The sequence below is a fragment of the Symphalangus syndactylus genome, chromosome 13 (genome assembly GCF_028878055.3).
Source record: "Symphalangus syndactylus isolate Jambi chromosome 13, NHGRI_mSymSyn1-v2.1_pri, whole genome shotgun sequence".
Lineage (NCBI taxonomy): Eukaryota > Metazoa > Chordata > Mammalia > Primates > Hylobatidae > Symphalangus > Symphalangus syndactylus.
The window spans coordinates 119992814-120017064 of record NC_072435.2 but is presented as its reverse complement, the minus strand read 5'-3'; the positions used below and the strand labels follow the sequence as shown (position 1 = coordinate 120017064).

Genomic DNA, 24251 nt, shown 5'->3' with positions numbered 1-24251 from the left:
TTCTATCTGAAAAATGCCACACACACACACACACAAAAAAAAAAAAAAAAAAAAAAAGCAGGCAGGACTTAGGAATAGCCCAGAATGTAAACCACTGGTGCTTATGAATTGAAGCAGAATCATGGTTCTCAGAGTGTGGTCCCTAGATCAACAGTATCCCCTGGGAATCGACAGGAATGCGGCTTCTCAACCGGAACCCGGACCTGCTAAGGGAGAAAGGCAGAGGTGGGGCCCAGCGGTCTGTTCCCATCAGCTCCCCTGGGATTCTGAAGCTCACTCAAGCAGGAGGACCACTGGGGGTCAAGGAGGCAAATAAAGGACTGAGCCTGGATTCGGGTCTCCCAGCTGCCTGCTCTCATTCCTCCTCCCACATGTATTGAGAGGAGAGAGAGAGGGCCGAAGGGTCTGAAGGGAGGGAAATGGAAAGAGAAGACGACTGTCAAAGGACATGGACATGCAGCCGCATTTCAAACCTCCACCAATGGGCTGGGCACTGTGGCTTCTGCCTGGAATCCCAGCATTTTGAGAGGCCGAGGCAGGAGAATCGCTTGAGGCCAGAAGTTCAAGACCAGCCTGGGCAACATGGCCAAATCTTGTTTCTACCAGTAAAGATACAAAAATTAGGTAGGCATGATGGCTCCCGCCTGGAATCCCAGCGCTTTGGGAGGCCAAGGCAGGAAGATCGCTTGAGGCCAGGAGTTTGAGATCAGCCTGGGCAACATAGCAAGACCCCATCTCTACAAAATATAAAACATAAAACCTCCACCGATGGTAAACAGAAGACATAATTAAACAAGAAAATTACTGATTGTACTGAGTGCTACAAAAAAAGAAAAAGAAAAAAGAAGGAAGGAAAAAAGAGGGAGAATAAAAAGAAAAGGTCTGGGAAAGATCACATTTCATTGAGCGGCAGTTGAGTCTCATCTGGGGTGATTGTGCCCCCTCCCAGCCAGGGGGATATTTCTGGTTGTGTGTGTTGGGGGTGCTGGAGGAGAAATGGATGCTACCAGCATCTGGTGGGTAGAGGCCAGGGATGCTGCTAAACAGTCTACAACACCCAAGACAGCCCCACCACAAAGAATGGTGCAGCCTCAAATGTCATCCGTGTGGAGGCTGAGAAGACCGGCCATGGTATCATCAAGGAAAGCATCTCCAAGGAGACAACATCGAGCCGAGTACCTGAACGGTAAGAACAGACAGCTATGGGTGGAATTATGTCCCCAAGGGAGCTACACTGAGACGTAGCCTCTGTGAATGGAGCCTTATTTGGAAACAAGGTCTTTGCAGATGTGATCGAGGTAAGATGAAGGCATTCGGGTGGGCCCTAATCCCGTATGACTGATGTCTTTATACAAAGAGGACAGAGACGCAGAGACAGGCGCATACAGAGGACAGATGATGGGAAGATCCACAAGGAGCAGGCCACATGAAGACAGAGGCTGAGATCAGAGGTGTCATCTGCAAGCCAGGGACCAACAAGGGTGGCCAGCAACCCCCAGGAGCTAGAAGGGAGGCCTGGAGCAGACCTTCCTCAGAGCCTCCAGAGGGAAACACGCTTGAGTTTGGACTTCTGGCCTCCAGAACTGTGAAAGGGATTGCTTTTGTTTGGGATACCTGTTGCAGTGGCCCAAGAAACAATACCAAGACCAACTATGCAAAGAAGGGAGAGAGTCTTCCAGCAGAGGGGTTAGCAAGGGAGTCGGGAAAGGTTTGGGGTGGTAGAAGAGCAGGAAGCAGGCCCCAGTGACCGAGCACACAGTGAAGGGGGCAGGGTGGGGGATGAGGCTTGAGGAGCCAAGGGGCCAGGCCTGGCGAAAGCCCCACGCAGGAGCTGCCCTCTTTCCACCAGGAGAAATGAAACATTCTCAACACCAGAGATGGGGAGGCAAGGCCGAGAGAAATCTGTACAAACTGACCTTGTTAAAATCACTTATATCTTCCTTTAGCTTCTCCATGTATTTTAGTGCCTTTTCCAAAAGAGGTTGCCTCTATTTATTCAACCTAGTATAAAAACATTTAGGGGTTGCTACATTTTTGAGGGAGGATCCTGTGTCCCATAAAATTTATTAAATCAATTTGTTTGGGCTGGGCATGGCAGCTCATGCCTATAATCCCAGAACCTTGGGAGACCGAGGCAGGTGGATCACCTGAGGTCAGGAGTTTGAGACCAACCTGGCCAACATGATGAAACCCTGTCTCTACTAAAAATACAAAAATTAGATGGGCGTGGTGGCACACACCTGTAATCGCAGCTACTCAGGAGGCTGAGACAGGAGAATCACTTGAACCTGGGAGGCGGAGGTTGTAGTGAACCAAGATCGTGCCACTGCACTCCAGCCTGGGTGACAGAGAAAGACTCCAACTCAAAAATAAATAAATAAATAAATAAGGTTGTTGTTTGCTTTTGTCCTGTGAATCTGTCTTATATGCATTTAATTCTCAGGTCCAGCTGACAACCCTAAGGGGCAGAGGTAGAGTTTGCCCCTGCTGCAATGGCTTTCTGGAGAGGACTAGAAGTGGATGTTTCTACTTGTTGGGATCTCCTGGGCAAAAAAGAATAATTTGCAAGTTCATTTCAAAATCTTGTTCTGAGAAACTCAGTAAACAAGCTTCATGCTGAGGGTCTTAGTCTAGCACTTGCCAGCTCAGCCAAAGCTGCTTTTTTAGTGAAAAATCATAGCTTTGTCTACATGGGACGCATGTGGGTAAGAAGCCTGATTTCATGGTTGGGTTTTCATGATGGAATACAAGTCCCAGCCCTTGTCTCTCTGCTACTCTGGTGGAAGCAGGAGAGATGGAGAAGTGAGCAAATCGGGGAGAGGAAATGTTCAAGGTTTACTGGTGCAGGGGATGTGGGGGATTCAGGAGAAGACTGAATCCTTGATGACTCCTGTGAGCAGTAGGGGCGGGGATAAACCTGGAAGACAGTCCACACCCCAGTGCCTGGTGTCTAGGGCAATGCAGGAAAGGTCAAGATTCAGGAAACTCTGAAGAAAGCCACTAGGACACTCACAGCCTTGACAGTTCATTTACTCCCTGAGGTCTAGGAAACTCGGGCATCCCAGCGGAGCCTGGAACCATTTTCAGGGCTAAGGACAAACCCCCAAAAGAGAACCAGTCCCTTTTGCAAGCCAGGGAGGCCACCAAGAGCCTCCACTACCCTGAATTTCACCAGCATCTGACACCAAGCAGACAGCCAGCATAGCTGTCGGCGCTGCAGAAGCCGTGGATGAAATCCAAGCCTCTGCTACCATCCGTCATCTCTAATATCTGGAGATTAGGAAGCCGAGGGGGCTGCGTGTGATTTTCACATTGATTCTGCAACATGATGTGACCCCTGCTGGAGCCAACAACGGTACTAGGGGGCCTTTTAAGAAAAAACATGAACTTTTCCATTCCCTTCATTGCCCTAAAATCGTATGAACAGGCTCTGGCCCACATTTGAACTTTCCAGAATAAGGCGATTATTGTTTTTCTCTTTTGTTTTTCTTGGTTACCTGCTGCTCGGTTGCTGGGCTGGGCTGTTTTGGAAAATTTGTAGAAGGATTTCTAAGCCCGTTTGTCAGTTCTGATTTGTGATCACAATGTGCTTAGGAGCGAAGGTTCCACGCCAGGTGGTCCTCCTTAGCCCAAGCCGGGCAGATGTCCACAGCCCTGCTGGTGCCGAACAAAACCACAAAGCATCTCCCGCAGACCATCAAGCAGGCAACCATTTATCCTCCGGGTCAACTTTAATCTGCACAACTTTCACATCCTTGTCGTAAAGGACTTGTCTGAGATCACACAGCAAAACAATGTACATCCCTTTCCTAATTCTAGTCTTTTGTGCTAAGGAGAGAGGAATCCTCTTTCTCCAAGGAAGACATCGATCCTGTTTTAGATGAGTTTGATAATCATGAGAATAGTTCGAAAATGGAATGAGTTGATTTTGAATAAGTGAGCTCTTCCTTGGTAGAAAGAGGGGAATAGGTGGTGTGCTCACGCTGGCTCATACAGCCACGGGAAGTGACCCACGCACCTCTTCCCAATGCCGTGTAAACTGACATCTCATTAGTAGCTCAAGATCAGTCACATTAAGAGGATTTACAGTACAAGAATTGGCAAATTCTATAAACCAAGGTTCACTCCACCCAAGAGAGCCAGTTATTCAACATCTATAAGCACTCTCCTAAGAATCATTCATTCATCCATCCATCCATTCATGCATCTGTTCATTCCACAAACCCTAAACAAGCAGCTACTATACACCTGACGCCATGCTGGGCATTGGGTACCAAATAAGTGATGGAGAGTCTGCTTTTAAGAAATGCATTATAGGCCAGTGCGGTGGCTCACGCCTGTAATCCCAACACTTTGGGGGGCCAAGGTGGTCAGATCATGAGATCAGGAGTTCGAGACCAACCTGGCCAACATAGTGAAACCCCATCTCTACTAAAAATACAAAAAATTAGCCAGGCATGGTGGCAGACACCTGTAATCCCAGCTACTCAGGAGGCTGAGGCAAGAGAATCGCTTGAATCCAGGAGATGGAGGTTACCGTGAACCGAGATTGCACCATTGCACTGCGGCCCAGGAGACAGTGCAAGACTTCGTCAAGAAAGGAAGGAAGGAAGGAAGGAAGGAAGGAAGGAAGGAGAAAGAGAGAGAGAGAAAAGAAAGAAAGAGAAAAAAGAGAAAGAAGAAAAAGAAAGAAAAAGAAGAAAGAAAGAAAGAAAGAAAGAAAGAAAGAAAGAAAGAAAGAAAGAAAGAAAGAAAGAAAGAAAAAATTCATTATATGAGGCAGAGGTCAGGAGTTCAAAACCAGTCTGGCAGACACAGCCAAACCCCATCTCTACTAAAAATACAAAAATTAGCCAGGCATGGTGTTGGGTGCTTGTAATCCCAGCTACTTAGGAGGCTGAGGCAGGAGAATCGCTTGAACCCAGGAGGCAGAGGTTGCAATGAGCTGAGATCATGCCACTGCACTCCAGCCTAAGTGACAGAGTAAGACTCCAAGACTCTGTCTCAAAAAAAAAAAAAAAAAAAAAAGGCCAGGCACAGTGGCTCACGCCTGTAATTCCAGCACTTTGGGAGGCCAAGGTGGGTGGATCATGAGGTCAGGAGATAGAGACCATCCTGGCTAACATTTTTAGTCTCTACTAAAAATACAAAAAATTAGCTGGGTGCGGTGGCGGGCACCTGTAGTCCCACCTACTCGGGAGGCTGAGGCAGGAGAATGGCGTGAACCCAGGCGGCGGGGCTTAAAGTGAGCAGAGATCGCGCCACTGCACTCTAGCCTGGGTGACAGAGCGAAACTCTGTCTCCAAAAAAAAAAAAAAAAAGCATTATATGGAAATATGGAAAGGGGGATAAATACCTACCTCCTCACCTTCAATATTTTAAAATCAATGAAAAGAAGAAGACTAAAACTAGACAACAACAAAGGGAAGATCTGGGAAGAGTCCCATTTTACTGCTGCAGCTGTAGGAACCCATCTGGCTCAGCAAAAGGACTGCGTTTTTACCCTTCTCCTCATCTTTCTTGTTACAGGAAGAAAGAAAATCTTCTTCAGATAGGACACTGGATGGTGATGGAGGCCAAGTGACTGGGGAGGAGGGGACAGGTGTATGTTATTATTTGAGTGTACTAATATTTAGTAACAACGATGCGCCAGGCACCATCCTCAGTGATCCCTACAACAGCTTATAGGGTCAGCGGAAGAGCATATCACTGTTCACCAACGTATGCCATCCCCATCACCCTACTTCCCCTCCTCCATGGAAGAATGATGCCATTCAACCCTATTGAACTTAGGTGTAACCATGTGACATATTTTGGCCAATGAAATGTGTGCATAAGTGATGTGTTTCATTTGAACTTGAAAGCTTTACAAGACAGGATGTGCTTTGTCTCATCATCTTTGCCCTATGTCAGGAAGCTGGCCATGTTCTAGATTAAAGCTGCTCTGTCAGTCCTGAAGTGAGGATGAAGGGGAGTGAAACTCCCTGCCTCCCTGCAAAGGATATGGGGTGAGAGTGAAAAATAATCTTCTGTTGCATGAACCAAGATTTTAGGGTCGTTTGTTACTGCAGCATAACGTAGCATAGCCTGACTGATGCAAGGTAGCTAATATCCATTTTCTCACAATATAAGTGAGGAAATTGACACGCAGAGAGGCTTAGTTATTTTCTCCAGCTCACACAGCTGGCAAAGGATAGCAATGAAACTTGAACCCAAGAAGGCTGCTGCTGGAATTCGAGCTGTTAACCACTACCCCTGTGGACCAGGGAGGAAGGAGTCAGCTGATACTTCGTTCTAATCCTGATTGACATTTTGGGTCATAGCAAAAACCTAAGACTCATTGTCTGGAATCTCTTTCCCATTCACTCTTCTTAAAACCTATGTTTATTTTTAAAAGAATGTATTCCATATGTTCCTGACCCTCTTTCATTTAAGTCATCCTAACTACATTTGGACAGAGTTGTCTGATAGCCAGGGAAATTCTGGGTTGTAATTTCCTTTTTCTTCAGTAGAGGAGACAATGTGACCCAACCAGGCTCCCAAGGGGAAGGCAGCCTGGGGGTCCGTCACGCACTTCAGCCTAAGAAGAGACAGGAGAAGGCGGAATATTTCCAGAAAAATCCTAAGGAAGCCAGGGTGATAGTGGATGGCAGAGGGTCTCGTCGCTATCACAGGGGCATGGGGAAAATCTAAACTAGATGGCAGTAGAATTTTCACCGGATGCGATCTTTATCCCTGATTATCTCTTTAAAAAGCAAACTGGGGAGTGGGATGCTGATGATTGGAGGAAGGGCATGGAGCCGCAGTTCTCAAATTGGTTGGCTGCAGGATGTGGTGGGCTACACAATGGTCCCTCAAAAGTTGTGTCTACATCCATATCCCTGGAATCTGTGAATGGGATCTTATTTGGAAAAAAGGCGTTTCCAGATGCAATTAGGGATCCCAGATGAGATTATTCTGGGTTTTTCAGGTGAGCTCTAAATCCAATGACGTGTTCTTATAAGAGAAAGGGAGACTTAAGATGGAGAAGAGGAGAGGGCTGTGTGAAGACAGAGGCAGAGACTGGAGTGATGCAGCCACAAGCCAATAAGCCAGCAGCCCCCAGAGCCTGGAGGACTTCCTCTAGAGCCCTTGGAAGAAGCAGCACCCTGCTGACACCTTGATTTTGGCCCAGTGGTACTGATTTTGGACTTTGGGCCTCCAGGACTGCGAGAGAATAAATCTCTGTTATTTTAAGCCACTAAATTTGTGACAATTGGTTACAGACGCTCTGGGAAACTAATACACAAGTCCTCTTCTTGAAACTTAACTGAGGATTCTCAAAGAGCTTTTACTTTTATATACACTTTATCTGTTGATATTTATTGTATTTGAAATTAAAACAGGATTTTTTAAAATTATATATTTTAAAATAACAATTACGTATCTAGTACATGTTGACATAAATAACACATTTTTTTTTTTTCAGGACAAATAACTGTGCTTTCCAAAATAAAAGACTTGAGGGGAAGGAAGAGTGGCATGGTTTTACATTTTGTACACTTCTCTAATGTCTGGCTTAGCCAAAGATGGCTGGATTCTCACCTCTGCTTCTGCATTCAATCCCTTGTAAGATGTTTTATTTGGTCCAAGTGTGAAAAAAATCCAGCCACCCACTGATAACTAGCTGGAGGAAGAAGCAGGATTTGAACAATCTTTTTAGATCTATGGATGCACCATGTAGCCTCTGGAAAACTCCACTGTACACTCGTGAGAGAATGAGAACCAGAAAGACAATTCCTTTAGTATTAATATAAAAATAGATTTGATCTGGAAGGGGTTCCCTCAGGGGTTCCTTGACCATACTTTGAGAATTAGTGCCAACGAGGAAGGAAGAGAAAGGAAAGAAAAGAAATCAAGACTTTCTGACCAAAGTAAACCAAGGGAAGAAAACCGCGCTGGTTTTGGCCAAGGTGAAGCCTTTCTCCCGCTCCTGCCATGGCAGAGCGCTGGCTGGAGGGCCGTGGCTGAGAGCTTCACAAACAAGGAGAGGTCTGCTCCTCTGGTGCCAGAGCTCCCAGGCAGCTCCCAGCAGCCCTGCTGGAAAAAGCGCTCAGTTCTCGTTTTGGCACCAAGGCCATGAGCTGTGTGACTTTCTGCTCACGTGTGGCAGCACAGCCAGGAGCTGTGGGCCTGGCTGAGACACATCCGGGGTGCTGTCGACGCGGCAGCCCCCAGCTCCCGGATTTCATGAGCTGGCTCCATACAGGGCCTCTACCTCTCAGCACCCTCAATTCCCTCCTCTAAGGCAAAGAAGCCCTCAAGAAAGCCCGCTAAGGATACGGGTCACACACATCTCATGGGATAGATTCAACCCTTGATAACATAAAAAAAAAATGATAATATTAAAAAATAGATAATATTTTACAAATCTATTTTTATATTAATACCAAAGGAACTGTCTTTCTGGCTCTCATTCTCTCACGAGTATATGGTGGAGTTTTCCAGAGGCCACATGGTGCATCCACAGTTATCTGAAAAGATTATTCGAATCCTGCGTCTTCTTCCAGCTACTTATGAGTGGGTGGCTGGATCTGCAATTTTTCATACTTTGACAAAAAAAAAAAAAAAAACTTACAAGGGATTGAATGCAGAAGCAGAGATGAGAATCCAGCCATCTTTGGTTAAGCCAGACATTAAAGAAGCATTCCTCCAGGGACTTCCCTGCCTGCAGGGGGTCCACACCGGAGGCCCCAGCCCTGCTGCTGCATCTCCGTCCCTCGCCATTAAACACCACGTGGCCTGTGTGGGCCAGAGTTAACCAGTCAGGGACGCAGAGCCAGCCTCAAAGCACTGTGCTCCGTGACCATTCCACAAACCATCCCCAAGAATCCCAGAACTCACGCCTCACAGCGCCCAGAGCCACTAATGCTGGTGTCATGGCATCCCCCACTCTCCAGAGACCACCCCAAGGGGAGGAGGAGAGGGAGCCAGGCTTCTGACAAACCCCACACCCTGTGATTCCACATCCTAAAAACCCACGGGCCATGGCTTTCTGAATGCGCTTTCTCCAATGATTCCATTTACTCCCCCTCCTTCCCTGCTGTCTTGCTCCCCACAGAGGCCTGACTTGTTACTGGACCTCCAGGGGAGCTGGACTCCGCTCATCTCAAGTCCAGCTTGCCGAGAGTTCTCCTAGTGGAAAAGGGTCCTTGGTTCTTGTTTTGGCATCAAGATAATAAGCTGTGGAACCGTCTGCAGCCAAGAGTTCCCGGCCGGCTGCTGAGACATATCCCCGGGTACTGTCCACATGGCAGTCACGAGTTCCCTCAAAAACGAGACACTGGGATGACTTTGCCCTTTCTCCTCCACAGGATTTGCCTGAGGGCCTGCAGAGAACACGTGGGGAAGAGCATTAGGAAAAGTGCAGGTTCCACAGGTAGAGGAAATGCTCGGCTTCCGTCTGCGGTTCCCAACACTGCGTTTCACTATGCGTTGCTGTCGGTCATTTTGCTTCTCTGGATAAATTGCCAAGCCATGCTATCTTGGTTTCCTTATCCATAAAGTAAGGGTGATGACAAACTGTCCTTTCTCCCTCCACTTGTAAGAACCGAATGAGATCAACACGTTGAAGTGTTGAGAAAGTCAAGATAGCAGAGAAATGAAAAGCTCCTCCCTCCCTCTGTTCCTTCCAGGAACACGTATTGAGCCCCCAGCACATAAGTGCCAGCGATACCGAGGTGAGAAAGACCTCATTGGTGCCACCGTCACTTGCAGAGTTTAAGTCTTGTGCAAATCACATGCAAATCAACATCTCCCCCAAACCCAGTTCTTCCCCTGGGGCCAGTTGGAATTCTGGAAGTCCTGGCTTCCGGCCGGCTGCCCGAGCCAACTTCACAGCATCTTCACACTGTCATGCTTTGCTGGAACAACCTGCCCATCAGAGCGACACCAAAGATATCACACGATCTTGTAGCTCTGTGCCTATGTCACAGCTTCCTTTGTGACATGGGATTCATGTTCCAAAAGCCAGAATCAAGTTGTGACAGGATTAGAACAGGTCTCTGTCCAGATTCCCAACCTCAGTTCTGGGGATGGGGTCTCTCTGGCAAAGGTTGACACAAGAAGGGGAATTAGGCTTGATGGAAATGGGGGCATTATTTCAGGCTGGCTCACCACTCTACTTTCAAATCCAGGATTATCCAGTTCTTAATCCTCTCTGTGCTAAAACCCTTCTCAGGTGCTGAAACTTCAACAGCAAAAACACTAAAGAAGAGAGGAGAAGGGATCTCTAGTTTTCTCAAGTGGTCAGCTTTCCAGATCTCAGGTTGACAGAGTGGGCTTAGATCTGGTAATTCAACATCCCCAGAAGCCCTCCTCAGCCCCAAACGCACCCCTTTCCATCAGATGAGCATGTGGAAGAATTCAACGCAGGCCCTAGTGGAACTGGCCTTGTGGGATCAGAAAATAATTGCAAGGAAATCTGACCTCATGGTGGGGGAAAGCTGACCCTAATGAAAAGTTCTATAGAAAAAGAAAAAAGAAAAGGACCCAGAAAATGCACAGAAGTCAGCCCTACTCATGAATTAGCAATCCTCCACAATGACCCAATAGTTTTTGGAAACAACTACAGTCCTTCCAGAAGCATCTCCTATGTTCCAGGCACCGTTCTAAATGTCTTATGTGTCTTACCTAATTTAGCCCCAGAGCACAGACTTCCCACTACTGCAATCAACAGGGACATGACACAGTGGGACAAGGACCAGGCTAGAGTAGAATTCTCAAAATAAAAAGTTTTGAATCATGCAGAAAGCAGTCAACACATGGGACCAAAGATACAGAGAGTCAATAAAACAGAAGATCCTGAAAGCACAAAGAAAGATTGAGGAATAAGTTAACAGAAATGAGAAGAATGAGAAAGAAGGTGAAAGTTTTTCAACTTCCCAAGTAGAAAAGACATTCTTTTCAAATATGCCTAAAACTGGCTACTTCTGGGGACTCTTAGGCTGCTGTGACCAAGACCAGAAGTTAATTTTCAAAAACATTACAGAACTGGTGGTAGCTAAGAAAGTGGCCCACACTGACATTGTTATTAAATGTAATTGCATCAGAAGGATATTCTTACAGACTTTACCTCCTAAGTACCATTTTAGCAGACATCAGTGGAAAACAGTTTGTTGAGAACTGCAAGGTTGCTTTAATAGAGGTGTTAAAAATGTTTATAGAAAAGAACTGCAAGGACTAAAGAAAAGGAGAAAGAGTTTTTAAAACCCTTCCCATGTTGGAAAAGTATCTGTGAAAACCAGAATATTTCAGATAAAAATAAATAATGTAAATTAGGATGGGGCACTTTTGGGTCAGGATAGTTGATTGGACATACACATCTAATGTTCCTTCTCAAAATTTTAGCAAAACTACAAAAAAGGGAAGTTTTTTTTTTTGTTTTGGTATTTTAAAAGCTTAAACCTTCAAGGTGACATGAAGAAGGAGAGGAGAGAATTGCAAGAAGATTTTGGAAGCTGAGAGGTGGATGAATGAGTAGTAACTGTCTTAGCAGACTCAAAAAGCCAGATCCTAAACCGGTAGTGGGGAAAGCTGATAACTTAAACAAAAGTCCACTCCTCATGTGTGATACTAAAAAGCAGGTATTTGCCATTTAAATATACTATTATATCACTGAAAACAGAACATACCTTACACATTAAAATCATCCTAAGAAAGGGACAATGAAGAAGCCTAGCTAAGAGAAAACAAAATCAAGTAGCCAACAAGGAAAGCAAAACCGTTATAACAATAAATATAAATAGTCCAAATTCAGCTATAAAGAGGCATAGGGTCTCCAAGTGGATTTTTATAAGAGAAATTGGTATAGAAAGGCTAAAAATATGACAAATAATTTTCAAATTAATATAACAAGAAATAGATTAATAATGTAGTTTGAAAAACAAAATATTCATCAGGATATAAATTGATTATTATTACAAAGTTATAGTAAGTAATGGACTAAAGTTAAGGCATTCATGAACTATAAACTAACAATAGTATAAAATGAATAGAATAGAAACCAGTATTCTATTAGGGACAAGTTAATAAAGGCAGAGTATATTAAAGATCTGCAAGTCCATGAGTAAAGGAAATTAACAAAAAGTTGAATACATAGAACTTATTGTTTTGACAAACCTATACCATACAAACAGGAATTAGGCCCCTGTCTTAGTTCATTCAGGCTACTATCACAAAATACCATAGACTGGGCAGCTTATAAGTAACAGGAATTTCTCTCGCACAGTCCTGGAGGCTGGGGAGTTCAGGATCGAGGTGCTGGCAGATTTGGTGTTTGGTGAGGATCCACTCTCTGGTTAACAATGGCACCTTCTCACTGTGTCCTTGTGTGGGGGGAGGAAGAAAGCAGCTCTCCTGGGTCTCTTTTATAAGGACACTGATCCCATTCATGAGGGCTCTGCTTTCATGATCTAACCATGTCCCAGAGCTCCCACCTCCTAATAGCACATTGATCATTAGGTTAAGCATTTGAATTTTGGGGAGACACAAATATCCAAACCATAGCAACCTCTTTTTGAGTGCTCATAGTTCTTGCATTAAAATTACCCACAAAACAGGTGCCTGTAATTCCAGCTACTCAGGAGGCTGAGGCAGGAGAATTGGTTGAACCCAGGAGGTGGAGGTTGCAGTGAGCTGAGATCACACCATTGTACTCCAGCCTGGGGAACAAGAGTGAAATTCTATCTCAAAAAAAAAAAAAAACTTACCCACAAAAACTCAATTTATTTTCACAGAAGCAAAATATATATGTATACCAATATTCAGTGCAACCTTCTCTATAAAAGTAAATACTTGAAAACAAGCTGCATGGTTTCATAATTCATGACACAGCAACACGATGAAATATTACAGGGTCATTAAGGTCATCATGAGGACCAGGTGGAAATGGGAAAATGTTTGATAGGCCAAGCTAAAATGTACCAATACATTTTATGTACACATTTATTTTGTAATAAGTGAAAGAAAATGTCAAAAAATAAAATTAGCTGTATACAGGATGACCAGATTATTATTGCTTTATTAATGTTATTGTTATATTGTTTTATACACACACATATATATAAAATATATATATTAAAATTGTGACTTATAAAATAAGTCAAAATAAAACAAAACTCCAAGGAAAAGAAAAAAGGACTCTTTTACTTCTCTTTTACTTGACATCTTACCTTCTCTCAGTGGTTTTTTTAATATTTTATAAACCCTGGGTAGTTAAGGTTTTGGTACTAAGGGACGATCTGAATTTTATCAACAGGTCAAAACTTGTTGATAATTCTTCCTTTGGGACAGAAATGAAGACATGATTTACTAGATGCCAAACAAAGTGGCCGAAAGATGGGAGACCTATTTCCTTCAATCCAGGAAACCAAGTAGCTGGCCTGGTCCCTGCATCCCTCTGTGTGTGTGTGTGTGTGTGTGTGTGAATGCATGCATGCATGTTTGTGCTTGTGTGTGCATGAACGTGCAGGAAAGGGGGTCCATTTCTAAGTATCCGCAGCTCTGGTTGCAGTCTCTTGTTCATGCCCAACCTAAGCAGGTCATTTGGGGTTTTATATGGCAGACTCTGGAGAGTTTGATGCACAGGAAGAAGGCTCCCTAGAACTTTTGAACTGTAGAAAGAGATTTCCACTTTGCAGTGAAGCCTTAATTTAAAAAACATGTTACTTCTGGAAAAGGAGGCTGGTGGATATGTTGACATTTTCTTACAAAGCTGTGTTCTCCACAGACAGTAAAGAGGTCGAGGGGTAAGAGAAAGAGAAGAAACAAATGTTTGGCGCCCACCGTTTTTTGGAACGATGTTCAAAACCCATTCTACATTCTTGTGAAAAATCTGCAATTCTGACAAACCTTCAACCTTTTTGAAGGTGAACCAGGTTTTTGTAAACAGCCTAAAGTAATTCTGAGCTCAGTGAGGTGAATAAACGTGGTAATTTATCTTGTTAATGATGTCATTATTAAAGCAGGTATAGCTCAATAAGATTGATTTCCATGTGTAATTTACAGGCTGCCTTGAAAAGGAATTTATAAAGATGATATTAATAGCTGGGTCATTGCTAGAATAAGTGTAATACACTCCAAGGTCATTACTTTGAAGAAAAACACTTGTTTGAGCTAAAAGCTTTCATACATTGTTTTTAAAGTTTGGTTTTATTATTTTACAGGTTCTTTCACTCTTTTAAAAATGGGAAAAATCGCTATTGGTTTTTCTCTGATTGTAAAAGTGTACATGGAAATAATACATTGAAAAAATACAGAAGGGGACAAAGAAGAAAATGTTACACATAATTATGTTTCAGAGATCTTCATGGTTAAAATGTTGATGTGCGCCCCTCCATTTTTTAAAAAATTTACAGACTTTTTAATGAGAGGTAGATCTTAGAAGAGACTTTATTTCCAAAGATTTCTTTCTTCTTTATTGTAGCATGTAATGAATGGAGTGAGTAAAGATTTTTCTTCTCAGCGAAAAGAAATCTTATTTTTATTTTCAAATATCATTTTTAACTCGCCTTTAAGAAACAATGTCTAGGCTGGGCATGGTGGCTCGTGCCTGTAATCCCAGCACTTTGGGAGGCCGAGGCGGGCAGATCACAAAGTCAGGAGTTTGAGACCAGCCTGGCCAGCATGGTGAAACCCCGTCTCTAATAAAAATACAAAAATTAGCCAGGCATGGTGGCAGGCGCCTGTAATCCCAGCTACTCAGGAGGCTGAGGCAGGAGAATTGCTTGAACCTGGGAGGCAGAGGTTGCAGTGAGCTGAGATCACACCACTGCACTCCAGCCTGGGTGACAGAGCAAAACTCCATCTCAAAAAGAAAAGAAAAGAAAAGAAAAGAAAAGGAAAGGAACAATGTCTTCATGCCTCAGTGTGCCAGTAGAATTGTCTGTCTTTGTTTATTCATTATTAGATAATGCATTATCAGATGTTGGAAGGTGATTCTTTGGTATTTATTTTGAAATTATTCATTAAGATGGAAGTACTTTTATAATAGTTTATATGAACATAGATTCTTTTTGATAGACAACTCGCACATAATATTGAATCTTTCTGACAGTGTTGGGTATATTTTCCCTTATAATTACTGTTTTTTGCCATAACCTTTAAAGAGCGGATGGTATCATTCCCTTAGGAAGATATGTGTTATCACTTACATAACCCATCACCTACTGCTGTACATTTTAAATTGTTTTCCTTTTTTGGCACATTCATAGAAACAAAACTTTATCAAACATACAAACTTTATCAAGCTCGAGACTACAGCAGCCTCCGCTCAAGTTTCACCATGTTGGCCAGGCTAGTCTCGAACTCCTTGCCTCAAGTGAGTTGCCCTCCTCGGCCTCCCAAAGTGCTGAGATTACAGGTGTGAACCACTGCACCCGGCCTGAGTAATACATTAATTTCTTTGGGTCATTACTGGTAGTTGAGCCAATAGCCTTGTGCTGGAAATAAACCAAATGTCCATCAACTGGTGACCAGATAAACAAAATATAATGTGTTAGTCCATTCTCGCACTTCTATAAAGAAATACCTGAGACTGGGTAATTTGTAAAGAAAAGGGATTTCATTGGCTCACAGTTCTGCAGACTGAACAGGAAGCATGGCTGGGGGGCCTCAGGAAACTTACAATCATGGAGGAAGGTGAGGGGGAAGCAGGCACCTAAATGGCTGGAGCGGGAGGAAGAAGAGCGAGGCTGGGTGCTACACACTTTTAAACAACCAGATCTTGCAGTAATTCACTATCACAAAAACGGCACCAAAGGGGAAATCTGCCCCCATGATCCAATGACTTCCCACCAGGCCCCACCTCTAATACTGGAAATTACAATTTGATATGAGATTTGGGCAGGGACATAGACCCAAACCATATCATGTGATCTTTTTGTACAATGGAATACTATGCAGCAGTGAAAAGGAACAAACTACTGATACACACAACAATAACATAGGCAAGCCTCAAAAACATGCTAAGGGGAAGAAATCAGACATATAAGACTACATATTATATGGCTCCACTTATATGGAACTTCTGGAAAAGGCAAAACTATAGATAGAGAAAGCTGGCCAATGGCTGTTTTTTGCCTGGGGTAGGAAGTGGGGATTGACTGTAAAATCATGAAGGAACTCTCTGGGGTAATTAAAATTTTGAAAACTGGATTGCGGTGATGGTTGCATAGTTGTATAAATTTTCTAAAATTCACTTTGTAAAACTACACATTCTCTAAAACTACACTTAAAATGGGTGAATTCTGTGGTTTGTCAATTACTCCTCAATAGAGCTATTTAAAATTTTTACAAAGTGAAACAAAAAACTTTGTGAATTCTCATACATGCTCAGACAGCTACCTTGGACAATGGTTGAACAGTTTCTTGTGAAGTTGAGTGTATGCCTACCATACAACCCAGCAATTCCAGGTCTGGGTGTTTATGTAGAGACGTGAAGACATACAAATCCCCACAAAGCCCTGTACACAGCAATTTTATTCGTAATTGCCTAAAACTGGAGACAACCCAAATGTTCATCAACAGGTGGATGGATAAACAAACTAATTACGGCATGTCCATACAATGGAATAGTACTCAGCAACCCCCAAAAAAACAAACTATTGACACACACAATCATGTAGTTAAATCTCAGAATAATTATGCTGAGTGAAAGGAGCCAGACAAAAAAAGAGTGCATAAGGCCCAGCACGGCGGCTCACACCTATAATCCCAGCACCTTGGGAGGCAGAGGCGGGAGGATTACTTGAGCCCAGGAGTTCGAGACAGTCTAAGTAACACAGTGAGACCCCATCTCTTCAAAAAAAAAAAATTAGCCAGGTATGGTGGCACACACCCATGGTCCCAGCTACTTGGGAGGTGGAAGTGGGAGGTCACCTCCCAGAAGGTCGAGGCTGCAGTGAGTCATGATCATGCCACTGCACTCCAGCCTGGGCAACAGAGCAAGACCCTGTCTCAAAAAAAAGAAAAAAGAGTGCATGTTTTACACACGTAGAATTTCTATGAAGCTCTAGACAGAAAAATCTAATGCACAGATAGAAAGCAAAGCAGTAGGAGGCGTGCAGTGGCTCACACCTGTAATCCCAGCACTTTGGGAAGCCAAGGCGGGTGGATCGTCTGAGGTCAGGAGTTCGAGACCCAGCCTGGCCAATATGGTGAAACCTCATATCTACTAAAAATACAAAATTAGCCAGGTGTGGCGGCGGACACCTGTAGTCCCAGCTACCGGGGAGGCTGAGACAGGAGAATTGCTTGAACCCAGGAGGCAGAGGCTACAGTGAGCCAAGATCACACCACTGCACTCCAACCTAAGCAAGACAGAGCAAGACTGTCTCAGAAAAAAAAAAAAAAAGCAAGCAAAGCAGTGGCTGTCAAGGCTGGGGGTGGGTGGGGAGCTGGCTGGAAATAATACCTACTGATTGGGGAGGTTGCGATATTTGGAATCTTGATCGTGGCGGTGGTTAGCTGGATGTATATGCATTTGTCATAACTCATTCAACTGTACACATCAAACCGGTACATTTTATTATGTGTAAGTTACATTTTAATAAAAAATGATTAAAATTTTAAAAATGATTAAAGCATGAAATTTCAATTCTGAATCCATAACAAAATCTACCCCCTCCAAATTCTTATTATTTGTTAAGTGCAGAATTGAACAGATGTCCACCTTTCCACAGCGGAGAATTTATTTGGAGATTTTTAAAATGCAATCACAGAACAGGAGCCATCTTCCAGGATTTTATTTTCCCCTGTCCCCTGCTGCTTGTCTAAAACTTTTCCCAGGCAGGCTAAATCCACTGGAGAAATGACCCTAAAAACCCCAGTCCCTTGGGTCTTCTGCAAGAAGAAATACTTCTGAAAATGCACACAGTTTGGTTCAAAGTGGCTACTGAGTTTCAGTGCGGAACCTGCTGTTCTTAGAGCATTCAAAATCTCCCTGGTTGAATCCTCAGTGGTTGGGCTCAATAGCTTCATCATCCTTTGAAGATGAAAAAGAAGAAGGAGTCTGGGAAAGCCAGGTGAAGCCGGCAAGGTGATCGCTGGGAATCTAAGCCCACGGAAAAGCTGAATTCAGGAGACACGACTTTCCACATTCTGTGTGTCGTCCCAGAGTCTGAGAGGCAAGTTAGGGTCTTGCTCTTGAGTCTGTGGGTGGTGACATGCAGGAGAAAGGCTCAGCAGGAGGTTTGGGAGCGAAAACGGACTTGGCTAGCTGGAAACTGGAACTGCACCCACTGGCCTGGGTTAGGAAGTCACTGAAGACAACGGATTTCTGGCCCCCACCTGGAGTGGGTGTATGTTCTGCATGGGAACATTCCACAATAAGGTGGCATTCCCTAACTTGGCAGGACAGAGGCCACTTCTCTCGAGCCTCCTGAGCAAAGCCCTGGGGAGACAGGGTTTCGGGTCAGGCCGCAACTGTTCTTCTCCAGCCCAGGAAGAAAGCAAGCTAGGAAATGACTTCTTCAGGGCCCTGCCGTCTTCTGGGGTAGCTCCCTCGGGTGCTTGATCAGGAGACCTGGAAGACGAAGGTTTGGGTTTCAAAGCAGCCGCATCACTGAGTGTAAATCTGAAGCCTTTGCCTCTAAGTCAGGTTATAGCACTCAGATTAATTAGCGAGGGTCTGCCCTGGTATCTTGCAAAATGTACACCCTAAGATATTCGTGTTAAAGAAATTCCAGGCCGGGCACAGTGGCTCATGCCTGTAATCCCAGCACTTTGAGAGGCCAAGGCGGGTGAATCACCTAAGGTCAGGAATTCGAGACCAGCCTGGTCAACATAGTGAAACCCTGTCTCTACTAAAAATACAAAAATTAGCTGGGCATGGTGGTGTACCTGTAATCCCAGCTACTCAGGAGGCTGAGGCAGGAGAATCACTTGAACCCAGGAGGCGGAGGTTGCAGTGAGCCAAGATCGGGCCACTGCACTCCAGCCTGGGTGACAGAGTGAGACTCCAGGTAACAATGCTTCAAGCAGCGTAAAACATACAGCTTTATTGTTAGCTGGGTCAGGGCCAGTAATCAGATTCATAGCTCCTCCTCCCCGGCAAAGGGCCAGAGGCTGGCCTGGGGTTGGGAGAGGAGCTGCAGGTATCTCCTTCTCTATTTTGCTCCCCATTTCAACTACTCAGGGCTCCTTCTACTCCTTACAGAATAATACCCAAACCCCATGGCCTTCAGTCTGGTTATGTTTGCCAAATAATGAACCACTCCAAACTTGGTAGTTCATGGAATTAAAGGTCATGGTGAGGGTAGCTTATCTCTGCTTCATGATGTCTGCAGCTCAGGTCTGAAATAATCCGAAACAATCTGAAGTTTTCAGATCTGAAATCTAAAATAATACTCACTCACTCACACATCTAGGAGCTGATGCTGCTTATTGGCTAGAACCCCAGCCGGACTTATCAGCTGGAGCACTTACGCGTGGCCTCTCCACGTGGCTGCTTGGGCTTCCTTACAGCATGGTGGCTGGTTTCCAAGACCAACCATCCAAGGAGAGCAGAGGGAGCCCTGGAGAGTTGAAATAGGGAGTAAAATAGAGAAGGGGGTACCTGCAGCTCCTCTCCCAACCCTAGGCCAACCTCTGGCCCCTCTCCTGGGGAGACGGAGCTGTGGATCTGATTACTAGCCCGATCCAGCTAACAATAAAGCTTTGTGTTAATTCTTCTTCTGATATCAATTCTGGGTGCACAGCTCCTCTGGGACACTTGTGGACAGGAGAGGTAATGGGTGGGGCATGATCCAGACATTTGTGGTTGTAATTCCATCTAACAACACAGAAGTCTTCACCCCTTATCAAGCAATACTGTCAGGGTGTGTTTCTCAGGATAAAGGATGGCTTTACTGATTTAATGGGGGAGGGGACAATCCAAGAGGGGAGGACATGATTTAAAAGGCTATTGCTATATCCAACTGAGAGATGAAGAATTTGCAAACCTTAGCAGCGTTAGGTCCAAAAAATATTTGGGAAGTAGCACTGGCAGAGCTCGGGTGTCGACTGGATATGGAGGAGGAGGACGCCGACATTTCTGGCTTGGGTAAGTGGATGGTGAGGCCACGAACTGAAACTGAAGTTTAGGGAGGCGGATGGTGATGGGAGTTTGTTCAGGGATAGGTTCAGTTTGATGTGTTTCTGGGCAGCCAGCCAGGCAGGAATGTCGTGTGTGTGTGTGTCTATCTGTTTGGGTGGGTGAGATTCTCCATCTGGGAAGGGAGGGAGTCAGATATCGCTATGGTAGTCAGAAGCACACAGGTCACTGTTTAACAGAATACATCAAATGCGTGAAGAAATGTAAGGGCCAATTTCTAGGGTGGTTCAGCTCCTCCAGAGGCTGTGAGTACAATTAGGAAAGTCAGGAGTTGGGAGGGGAACGAACAAAACAAACTGTACTTGATTGACTGGGGCAGATAGATTGCAAAAATGACCCCAGTTCTCACCCCGCCCTATATCTACACTCCTTTGCAAAGTGACTTTGCAGCTTCTCCCTTTAGGAGGCAGAGTCTATTTCTTGCTTTGGGCCCAGCTATGTGACTTGTTTTGGCCAATGGGATATGGGAGAGGTGGTGGTAGGCCAGTTCTGAGCCTTGGGTGTCTGCCTGTGCCATGGGAACAAGCTCCCATGGAGAAGAGACCCCATGGAACTGAGTTGTCACAGCTGAGGCCAGGCTGAACCAACCAGCCCCCAGCTGACTCACCAGCTGCCCATAGAAGCACAGAGGTCAGCTGAACCCAGCCCCATCAGCAGAACTTCCCAGCCAACCAATAGACTCGTGAGTAAGAATAAGTGGCCATTGCTACAAGCCATTATGTATTGGGATGTTTTGTTACACAGCATGTGTAACTGATACAATGGCCTTGGGAAATAAGTTGGAGAGATCCGTACCATGTAGCTCGTGGACTTGGAAATGTTATACACAAAATGAAGAAGACAGATAGGTACAAAAGAAGTCATCATTCTGTCCTCACTGCCTCTATGTACACTCCCAGAACTTGGTGATATCGTCTATCTCTTTGTACCAATCTCCCTCCCTGGGTCCCAGACTGAAAGGAAAACATCATAGAAATGGCTAGTAGGGTTTCTCAGCCTGGGCACTGCTGAAATTTGGGCTGGATCGCCCTTTGCTATGGGGCTGAGCCTCAGCAGCATTGCTGGCCTCTACCCATCAGATGCCAGGAGAGCTCCCTCACCCAGCTGTGACACCCAAACATGTCTCCAGCCACTGACAAATGTCTCCTGAAGAGACAAAAAAAAAACAACTGAAAACAGCTGGGATAAAGGATTTTAGAAAAACCATCAAGCCAGCCCTCATAGAACAAACAGGCAAACCAAGACTCCAAGACAATATATGGCTGATATGGCTGCTATAAGAGCTGTCACTCACTCACTTGTTTATTCATTCATTCCCAAACAATCACTCAGGCCCACCAGGTGCTGGAAATTCCAGGCCCTGTCCCCAGGAACTCATAATCTAGTGGGACACAAGGAAACAAACAAATGCAAGCCCTGGGAAGTCAGAGAAAACATGTAATGCAGATAAGCAGGAGGCATTCAGGGCGACTTCCTGGAGGAGGCAGCTTTTCGGCTGAATTTAATTGCTGAGTCAAACATCTCTAGGATAAAAAAGGGGCTGTTTGGGGACTATGGGAAGATAGAATACATAACAGGTTCTACAGGTAATTGGGAATAACCAGTGTGTGGGGGGCGAGGCTGCAGACCGGAACACGCATCTTACGAGAAGCAGGACTCATTTTCCAGGAGTTGTGGCCATCCAGCCACTCCCTGATCACACACGTTCACACATCACTTCCCACAAATCTGCCATGAGACAGAAAGCAGACACGGGCTCTAAGTCTCTGCCACAGAGCTGGAGCCAGGCCCCAGGGAGGCTCTAGCCAGCCAGCATGGTTCACGCAGAGGACTGAGGGGAAACAAGGCTCCACTGTGGGCCCCGACACATAGGAAGGCCCAGTCCAGCCGCTCCTAAGGGCTGGCACATGGCTGCATCTGAGAAGACGTGAAAAGCAACATTGTGGACTGGCTAGGCAGGAGGGGGCTCTGGGCGCCTCACATTCCTGCCTTTGGGCTCCCTTGATCCAAAAGAACCATCGTGCTCAAAGAGAGAATTTGAAATCCTTCCACCCAGCCCTCTATCTTGAGGCAGGTAAACGGAAATACCAATCATTCAGCAAATATTGACCAAGGGCTGCGTACGCAAGGCTGTGCATGAGGTGTGGTGGTGAATAGGGTCTCAGAGTTTAGTGGGAAGCAGGTTGATAGTGCCAGGCATTTGATAGACACTTCCAGAAAACACCGAATGTGCATCTACTATGTGCCAGGCACTGTTTTAGGGATAGGACATTGACAGAAGCTTTTCCTGGTATCATGACACTTATATTCCAGCCACGGGGACAGGCATTAAAGCAGTAAATAAATAAACAAAAACAGTATTAGATAAGTGCCCCGGGGAAGATAATAAATTGGGATAATGAGATAGAAGGGACTTGAATGGAAGAGCAGCTTTGGGGAGATGGCCGCAGACAGCCTCTCCGATCAGGCGACAGGTGGTCTGAGGCCGGCCTCGGCTTATCGAGCATGGACCAGTAGGTGCCAGGCACTGGAATCTATCAGTGAATGAAATTGACAAAGATCCCCATTCTCATGGAACCAACAGGGAACCAGGAGTGAAAGGAGCTGAGCAATAAACAATCCTCTAATAAATACATTCTCTTAAGTGTTAGAAGGTAACAAACTGCAACGCGAACAAGAAACGGTGGGGCAGGGAGAAAGCAACTGGAGTGCTGAGGCTGAGGCGGTGGAAGAGGCAGAGCGGGGGCTGCTTAGACGAAGCCCCCCCACCCCGCCCATGATGTCTGGGTAAAGATGCAAAGGCCAAAGTCACACCAGTTTCTGGAGAAGGGTGTCTCAGGCCAGCAATACAAGCAACACAAAGAAGATAATTTCTTACATATTTGTTACATATGCTATTGCAAAATATAGTAATTATAATTGAATACAATGTTTTATAGTAAAAATCTACTATTGAGAAGAACGGAGTTCTTTTTGGGAGCTCAGGAATAATATTTGCTGAATGGGAGTTTAAAGCTAGTATCCCGTATCATCAAATGTTCACACAAAATCCATTCTTAGGTCATGGGCTACTGCATATATAACAAACTGTCTTCGGCACTAAGCTGAATCAGGGATGCTTGTTACACAGCAGCAGATAACAGGAAGTCTGACCAAGTTCCGTGCCTGGCCCAGAAGCTCCCCCACACCCAGCTCCTTCCACACACACACAGAATCACCTCGTATTTTCAGGTCAAATATCCTTGACTTCTTTTGTTTTGAGGACTCTCCCTTCCAATCTACTGCAGCAACTCTTTCCTGAGCCCACATACTGGACCTTCTCAGTATCCAAACCTGGCCCAGCTCTGAAATCTTAGACAGGTGTCCCACCCCAGATGACCACAGCTTCTGCCTCTCTGTTCCCTGCATTGCTTCAGTTTCTTCCTTTTCTGACTCTTGCTCTGTCCGCTTCAGAGGCCCTTACAGCCCCAGCAACCCATCTGCTGTTGGCTGTACCTTGTAAACCTCTCTTGTTCGCACCTTCCTTTTTCATTTCCACCATCCCTCCCTTGGAACAAGCTTTCCTCATTTCTCCCCAGGGTAATTGCAATAGCATCCCTCTTGGTCTCCATCTCTTGCAGTCTAGCTTTCTAACAGCCATGAATGTGACCTTCTAAGGCATAAATGTGGATCACACACATACACACAGCAAAAATGTACAAACACCAGTTGCATCTCGAAGTTCCTTCCTAAGGGGTCCTTCTTAGGAAGACTTCTCCAATATTACCAAGAGGCATTAGAATCTCCTTAGCAGAGTTGCCAACACATCCTGATGAAATTGATTTGTCCTTGCTGTTTACTTGTGTGTCCCCCTCCATCACCCAGACTATGAATAACTGAGCACAAAATGATTGCTTCGTCCACCGGCAGCCTAGTGCGGCACCCAGCATAGGGCAGACTTATTCAAAGGAGCCCACCAGCCACATCCAGCCTGTGCTACTGCCTGCTTTGCACGGCCCGTGAGCTAAGGATGGATTTTGCATGAACGTCGGATGACACTAACTTTAAACTCCCATTCAGCAAAATGTTAATCCTCAGCTCCCCAAAAGAATTCCATTCCTCTCAATAGGAGACTTTGACT

General features: G+C 45.0%; 1 protein-coding gene across 4 annotated transcripts in view; it reads right to left on the bottom strand.

Annotated features, from left to right (window-relative positions):
* RFLNA (refilin A) overlaps window positions 1-24251 on the bottom strand; it is a 331789-nt gene that overhangs the window by 98159 nt on the left and 209379 nt on the right. The gene's annotated exons all lie outside the window — the stretch shown is intronic.